Below are 8,205 nucleotides of genomic sequence, written 5' to 3'. Positions count from 1 at the left end.
CAGGGAACATGAAAGAAATTCATTAAAGGTTCATCTGGCCAGCCAAGCCAAACTCTAACCCTATTGGTGCCTCACGAACGTGTAGCACCACACGTTGAGAAATGCGTTGGGAGGTCCGGTGAGTCTTTCATGGTCTAAACTACAATATCCAGCGGTGATTGTGATAGATTTTGCAACGATGGTATGCGAGCCCCGCTGCTTGGAGATTGATGCCTCAGCCTGACATCATCATATTATCTTGTCAATCAATGGAAGGATAATGATGAGGCACCGAAAATGATTGTTTGGGTGTTCTCGCCAGGTAGTTCAAGAATAGAGATCATAATACACGGAAATTGCAGCATCCACCCATTTTGTGGGCATACAGATACATGCATAACAAGGAACGTAATTGAATGATTTTACCGGGCATGCCAGTTAGGGGAGGGGGGGGGGGGGGGGTGCGCATGTCACAAAATATCTGTCGACAAAAACAAAGTTAGGAAACGGCCATCAACTAAGAATGGAAAAAAGTAAAATTAAACAAATGAAAGAATGCGAATGAATCAATGGAAAGCAAACATTTCATTAAAGAGGGGTATAACATCCACACTAATTGAAAGCATAATCACTCAAGCCGTGATCGTCTAGTGGTTAGGACATTGCGTTGTGGTCGCAATAACCCAGGTTCGAATCCTGGTCACGGCATTTTTTGTTTTTATTGTTTTAGTTTTATCACTTCTGTCATGAAATGACATGATTTATGTACATGATTTGTTTTTAACTGTAATTTATGATTGTTTTTGTTTAAGCGACTGGTCAAGAAACTACGTAACATGGTATCTTAGCAACATTAATTGAAGAATTGCGCACTTGCATTATACACAGCAGTTTGCTAATCGTCCGAGTTTGTTCGTAGCAGTTATTTGCACCAGTATGACTTCCAGACTTCATTATAACTCCTAAAGTTTCACCCTATACTTGAAGGTATGTTTCTGGAATAATTTGTCATAATGTTTTTTAAATAGCATTTAAGATAAGTAGCAGTTATTTGATAGTTTGCATGGCCATTTATCGATTCGAGTGCATTCATTCATGCACACAGATTTATGTTGATTGATTGTCGAGCTTTGATGGTGAAAGTAAAGTGCCTTTGTTTTTAGCTTGAAAAGGAAAGTGATTAGCATGAAATTATTATTTGGTTGATGTAGAATATGTGCAAGAGTCACAGTTGAAAGGCAGATTTATGTAAAAATTGTTTACGTTGTGGAACAAGGAACGTTCCTGCGGGAACTATATTTTTTACTTTTACTTGGATTTCTTTAGAAAACGCTCTACGCACAATGTCGGCGGCGGAGTGATATTTCAACCAAATTTCTGCGTGATAAGGCTTACGCTTATTAGCTAGGTTTAAAGTTAGGCGTTTCATATGTTAATAGTGTTATGCAATCATGATCAGGACATATGCATGTTTTATATGTTTCTTTTTTAACAAGGTACTTTGGATTCATTCTTTTGTTGAAGAAGCACATTAATTCAAAACACACTTCGTGAAATACTAGCATGAGATAATTAGGGAAAAACTTTTAATTATTTCTTATTCATCACAATTAATGTGGAATTGTTTATCAGGGTTTGAAACTACAATGTAACATTCCATGTGTGGATATATTGATCTTATGAATATTTTGTTCTTTCTATTTGGCTTACAGGGTAACCAACACAGTTGTTGAATAGTTTATTATTCACTACGTTTGTACACCACAAGAGATTAAAGACGGCATCAAGAATCAAGTTACACGCCCGAGTTATTCTCTTTATTGCAACAACGTGTCAAGTACAGGAAGTCTATATTGAGTCCATCACAACTTCTTTTCTGCCCCCACATCTGCACTTTGAGAGTCATCATCCATAATTTCCTACTCAAAGAGTCCTCCCTCAGAAAAAATACTGAAAACGTTGCAGGAAGCCAGTTCGACATAGCTGGAACCAATGTTTGCCAAGAAAATTCAACTTATAGGTCGGAATTCACAAAGCAAGGTTTGAATTCAGACCAAGGTTTGAGCTCAAACCTCCTTCTGGAGGTTTGTCGACAAACCTTGGTTTTCGTACGTCATATGACGCGTTTTACGTGTTTTTTTACAAACCTGGTTTGTAAAGAACAAATGGAGGTTTGGCGAAACAAAAGGAGGTTTGAGCTCAAACCTTGGTCTGAGCTCAAACCTTGCTTTGTGAATACGGGCCAAAGTGTATAGACAAAATGTTTTCTGTGCAAAATAGGTAAACGAAAGTGTTCGTCACCTGTATTTTTGGGATGAAACATTCTCAAACGCGCTATGATTGCAACAAACAACGCAACACCAACACAAGCCACAACGTAAATAGAGAGAGGGAGGGAGAGAGAGAGAGAGAGGGAGGGGGGGGGGGGGGAGGGAGATAGAGACATGTATAACATACAAACAGATGATTGCACAGCCACTCAAGCCGTGATCGTCTAGTGGTTAGGACATTGCGTTGTGGCCGCAATAACCCAGGTTCGAATCCTGGTCACGGCATTTTTTTTTCTTCATAAGTCTATAGTTTTTGAGCAGTGATGTTCCTGATGTTATGCATCCAACATCTGCATTTTAAAAGTCATAACGCATAATTTCCTACACACAGAGTCCTGTTTGGTGAAAACGTTGACAACTTTGCCAGAACCTGTCCTAAATAGCTGAAACTAATGTCTGCCAAAAGACAGATGATTTCGTGCATAATGTATGTACCAAAGTTTTCGTCACCTGCAGTGTTGTGATGAAATATTCTTAAATTTGTACCTGATGTGCAGTATGGTGGACTATTTTGTCATGTCTGTGATAAAACCAAGACAATAGCCGAATTGTGAGAGTTAAGAAGGGGGGGGGGGGAATGAGAAAAATAAATAGATTTCGTATTAGTATTTGGGTCACAAATAGACCAAATTTGTCACAAACAGATTTCACTTTTTTTTTTAAAAGATGAAATAAGAGTGTCACAATGAAGATGAATATAAGAGAGAACGATGGATAGAGAGAGAAAGAGAGAGAGAGAGAGAGAGAGAGAGAGATAGAGAGAGGAAGTGAGAGAGAGAGAGAGAGAGAGAGAGAGAGAGGGCGGGAGGGGGAAGGAGAGAGATACAGAGACAGGTATTACATACATACGTACAAAATGATAACATAACCACGCAAGTCATGACCGTCTAGTGGTTAGGACATTGCGTTGTGGCGGCAATAACCAATGTTCAGAGATAGGGAGGGGAAAGAGAGGAGTGGGTGTAGAGAGAGAGAGAGATAAATACAGGAAAAAGAAATAGATACAAAGAGGAAGAGAGAGAGAGAGAGTGAGAGAAAGGGAGGGAGGTATAACATACACACTAAATGATTACATAATCAGGCAAGCCGTGATCGTCTAGTGGTTAGGACATTGCGTTGTGGTCGCAATAACCCAGGTTCGAATCCTGGTCACGGCATTTGTTGTTTTATTTTTTTATTTTCCTTTAGAGAGAGAGAGATGGTATAACAAACACACAAATATCAACATAATCAGGCAAGCCGTGATCGTCTAGTGGTTAGGACATTGCGTTGTGGTCGCAATAACCCAGGTTCGAATCCTGGTCACGGCATTTTTTATTATTTTTTTTAATTTTCCTTTAGAGAGGGAGAGAGAGATGGTATAACAAACACTCAAATATCAACATAATCATGCAAGCCGTGATCGTCTAGTGGTTAGGACATTGCGTTGTGGTCGCAATAACCCAGGTTCGAATCCTGGTCACGGCATTTTTTTAATTTTTTTTTTTATTTTCCTTTAGAGAGGGAGAGAGAGATGGTATAACAAACACTCAAATATCAACATAATCAGGCAAGCCGTGATCGTCTAGTGGTTAGGACCTTGCGTTGTGGTCGCAATAACCCAGGTTCGAATCCTGGTCACGGCATTTTTTGTGTGCATTATCATTTCAAATATTTTTACGATTCTTGCTTGTAAATTCATCAGTCACTCTGTTTTCGATCTGATTGTGCAATTATTTTAATGTCTGATCCTTTCTGCTTCAGCATTTTCATGATAATCCGAAACTGGCATTTGTCACTAGACTGATTTCATTTAATTCGATTTAATTGAATTTGATGATTACAATTATGTTTCCTTAGAAACCAAACTCAGCAAACATATCACTATTAGCACCACTTTGCACCATTTCATCACCATTTCATCACCATTTTCTTCCTCTTTTGCTCCGTCTTGTAAGAAAATTGTTTACTGGGGAAAGCATGGTCAACCTTCCCCTTCTGAACATTACCTTTAAAACCTTATCTCGTGATAGAATTCAGCTCATATCGTATGGTATATTAGTTGCATGTACTATCTTATCTGATAAATGTTGATAAGATATATACAGTCAAACCTGTCTATAGCGACCGCCCAAGGGAAACAAAAAAAGTGTCCTTTGTAGACAGGTGGTCTTTGTAGACAAGTTCCTTTAGTACATGATTCAACGAGAAACCATTTTCAAGGGAAACAACAAATGTGGCCTTTGTAGACAGGTGGTCTTTGTAGACAGGTGGTCACTAAAGCAGGTTTGACTGTATAACCCCACTTATATCACTTGATATGACGAATGAAATTTCGCATGGATGGAAATCCCACAATAAATTGTGAATAATTAAAGTAAAAATAAAATAATTTAAGATCTTGCGACGACTAATTGAAACCGTTAATTTCAAAAGTCGATTGTAACTGTTTAATGTAAATATACAATGGATGGGAAGGGGAAACGATACGACATATTTGGAGGAGATTACAATGATATCAATATTTCTTAGGCACTCGTATCTATCTCGAGGGATACTCAAAACACACAAAAAATACTTTTGTAACTTAAAGTTTGGAAATTTACATGAGGCAAACTTGAATACATACAATATTGAATGCACTACAATTAAAAAGAATGGAAATCAAGAAAAAGATTTTGACGTAAGATAGATTTTGAAATAAGATGCAAGCGATTGCAACTATTCGAGTCGCAGCACCTGATTTTCCCCTTTAACATTACCTCCTACTTGACATGATAAGATCCGACTCATATCATACAGTATACAATTTCATGTTTTATTTTTATGATGGATGAATTTCGCATGGACGGAGTCTCCCGTGGGAGAAACCCCAAACCCCTGGGGTTAATCCTCCTACCAGACGGAGCACGTATGGGTAAGGTGATGCGGGACGGGTGGACAACGGGTGAGAGCCGCTGGGGGTTGGCTTGGAAGACAGACGGGGTTGCTATGGTAACCCTTCCAGTGTATCATTATCCTTCAAGAGCGACATGGTCTATCGTAGATTATTACCAACAACATATATTTTTGTTTGAGGGGCTGAAGAGTTAATGGATGGAGATGTATTGGAATTCTTCGATTCTTTTGCACCCGATTCAAACAATTTGTGCAACGCATGTGGCATGTTCAGTTTAGATCTCGACTTAATCTACTTCTAGCGTTTAAACCAACTTTACGCAACAAATGAATTGAGTATCTTCGATAAAATGTGCATATAGATTCTGTAAGCAGGATATCTCTGTCGTGTATCTTTAATCAAATAGACAGTAAGAAATAGCGGGATCTTATCGACAATAATTGATATACATTTAAGTATAATTCGCTCTTTTCAACTTCTCGGTCTAGGCCATCATCTATACATTGCAATAATCCAAGTTTTACTTAACGAACATTATTCATAAATAAATTACTGATAGGCTAAGCATCTTTAAATCGAAAATGTTTAAATATGTCACTGATTTCTCAATTCGCATGTCATCAGATTTATCATTTATTTCATATCATCCTGAATCTATCTGTACAGACTTTTAAAAAAATAATTGGAAGGGGTAGACACGAGATATAACTGAACGAGACATGACGTATATCGTCTTGAGCTAGATGTGGTCAAGGTTTATTCTACCGTCAATTTGACGTCACAAAATCTCGATACAAAATTATAAAAAACACTATTGCTCCTTTCCAATTGTCTGTAAAATGCCTGCTTAATGGGTGAGGAGTTCAGGTGACTGGAGGAAGGAGGGGGGGGGGGGGGGGTGGAGAAGGTCAAAGTCGGATTAACGAGGAGGGCGGAGCGAGACATGCTTTCCCGAAACCTTCGAGATTTCATGATATTCGTGGTTGTTCACGTCCCCTCCATGCCCTCTTTCCCATAGGCTGTCAAGGCTGATAGCTCATACGTGCCGATTTTATCGAACCATCCCTTGAAAACTCTGTCATCTTTTACGCGTATGTGTCCTATTTTCCTGTTGCTATTGTGTTTGATTCTCGTAGATAATGAACTGCCAGCAGCTGCATTTTAATAAGACAACACATAAATTCAGTAGCTTTAAAGGTAGTCTCAAGTTCGGGAAAAAGAGAAAAACATATATTAAAATTGAAGACAAATGTTGAAAACGTTAGTCACATAACACCTCTCCCCCGTAACTTCAAAAAAAAAAAAAAATAAATAAATAAATATTGGCCAATAACAACCGATTTATAATTCAAAAATATGATGTCCGGACATTTTTGCAAAAGCATATTCATTTTTGCACTTTTCAATATTTTGAGCTTTTCATCTTTTAAAACTGCATCTCAAAGTAGAATTTTTCGTTTTTAAGAGTAGTATTTCGTTAATAGTTTGGAAATACATTTTGTATACAAATTAAATTACTTATATACACAGTTACTGACAAAATAACCGTGAGACATTGTGTCCCTTAATGCATATCCATCACGAAAACATTCTACTTTCAATTTCCCTTTTTATCCCACACCACGTGTGTGATTTATCCATTCGTTGTAAGAGCGAGCTAAATATATATTTAGTATTGGGTGTGGCAATACACCAATGGGCTTCTGATTTGTTTTTTAAAGTTAAACTGAATGCATGCCATAATCATTTCTGCCTTATGATTAGAATATGGAGTAGACCTACACACGGGTATAGATGAAAAGCAGGGGAGAAGGATAATAATAATACTATATGGCGTTAATTCTCATTAAAAAATATATTTCTTCGTACATAGTCCCATTTTTAACGTGATACCCCTCTCCCCAAGTAATAATAAATACAATTACCTCTCGCCGAATGCATTGCACATCTGTTTCAGTAATAAACCATTTTTGTAATTTAATCAGATTTAATGCACGCAAGTAGCTACAAGTAGTGCAGGGGGCCTTTAAGAATAATTGTATTTCAAAAGTCAGAATGCCAATTGCATAGATCAATTGATCCTAGGTAGGATAAACAGTTTGGTTTGTCCCACCTATTAAACAACATTAGCATATATGCAATTCGCATTCTGACTAATGAAATACAATTATTCTTAAAGGCCCACCGCACTTCGTGTAGCTACTTGCGCCCTCTACATGTATATAACAAACAATGCCTAATCGGGACCATTAGTCCCCCATGATCCTCTTTTTCTTATGTTATTTGAGAGCTGAGTTGATGAGATAACCACCTGTCCAGTGACATTGCAGGGCGATCTAATCCCTCCTTTACACTAGTACAGATGAGCTTTAACAGGTGAATGAAATAAGTTGTATTGAGGCACTTAACATAAGTTTGTGCATTAAATTTGATTTCATTAAGAAAATGGCCTAATGCCAATTCCGCTCAATCGACCGTCACGTAACACCTGTGTGCCCCGACGAGACTGGTCCCAAGCTACGCCACTGCACACACCTCCAGTATGAAGTCATTGCCCCCACCTGAGCAGGTTTGTTTCCAAGGGGTTAATAAATACACCCCTGGTCTATGTATAAGGTGCCTTATCTACACCCCTTCACTATTTTGAGTCAGACCCTTACATCCCGTGTCTGCCTAATATTGCACCAGAGGGAATGCTTTGTTTGATTAAGGTCTGCGCGGTGTCTGCAATCTCTCTTACCATCAATACGCTGGCGTAGCTACAGGGGAAACGGGAGTGCCCTCCAAAAGAGTGTGGGGGGGGGGGACATTTTAAAAAGTAAGAAACAGCAAGATGAAAGAGAAAGGGAAAGGGGGGCGGGGTAAAGGACTAAGGGGAAAAAAGAAGACTTCTAGACCACGTCACACACTCTTCAGCTAATCAGGGGGTGTTTCACTAAACCCTAAAATCGATCTTAAAATCGATCCGATAGATTTTAAGGGCCTAAAATTGATTTCGATTAGGACCGGTTTCATGTT

General features: G+C 38.5%; 6 non-coding genes across 6 annotated transcripts; all 6 read left to right on the top strand.

Annotated features, from left to right (window-relative positions):
* The first annotated feature begins 615 nt into the window (after positions 1 to 615).
* TRNAH-GUG lies at positions 616 to 687 on the top strand. The gene has a single exon. It is a non-coding gene; the product is annotated as a tRNA-His (tRNA).
* Positions 688 to 2,462: 1,775 nt separating this feature from the next.
* Positions 2,463 to 2,534, top strand: TRNAH-GUG. The gene has a single exon. It is a non-coding gene; the product is annotated as a tRNA-His (tRNA).
* An 860-nt stretch (positions 2,535 to 3,394) lies between these two features.
* TRNAH-GUG lies at positions 3,395 to 3,466 on the top strand. Its single transcript has one exon. It is a non-coding gene; the product is annotated as a tRNA-His (tRNA).
* Positions 3,467 to 3,547: 81 nt separating this feature from the next.
* On the top strand, positions 3,548 to 3,619 carry TRNAH-GUG. The gene has a single exon. It is a non-coding gene; the product is annotated as a tRNA-His (tRNA).
* Positions 3,620 to 3,704: 85 nt separating this feature from the next.
* TRNAH-GUG lies at positions 3,705 to 3,776 on the top strand. The gene has a single exon. It is a non-coding gene; the product is annotated as a tRNA-His (tRNA).
* Positions 3,777 to 3,862: 86 nt separating this feature from the next.
* On the top strand, positions 3,863 to 3,934 carry TRNAH-GUG. The gene has a single exon. It is a non-coding gene; the product is annotated as a tRNA-His (tRNA).
* The last annotated feature ends 4,271 nt before the right edge of the window (positions 3,935 to 8,205 follow it).

This window comes from Strongylocentrotus purpuratus, unplaced genomic scaffold (assembly GCF_000002235.5).
Source record: "Strongylocentrotus purpuratus isolate Spur 01 unplaced genomic scaffold, Spur_5.0 spur5_scaffold_11, whole genome shotgun sequence".
NCBI classification, from domain to species: domain Eukaryota; kingdom Metazoa; phylum Echinodermata; class Echinoidea; order Camarodonta; family Strongylocentrotidae; genus Strongylocentrotus; species Strongylocentrotus purpuratus.
Note: the sequence above shows the minus strand (reverse complement) of the source record. Positions and strands in the feature narration are given on the sequence as shown.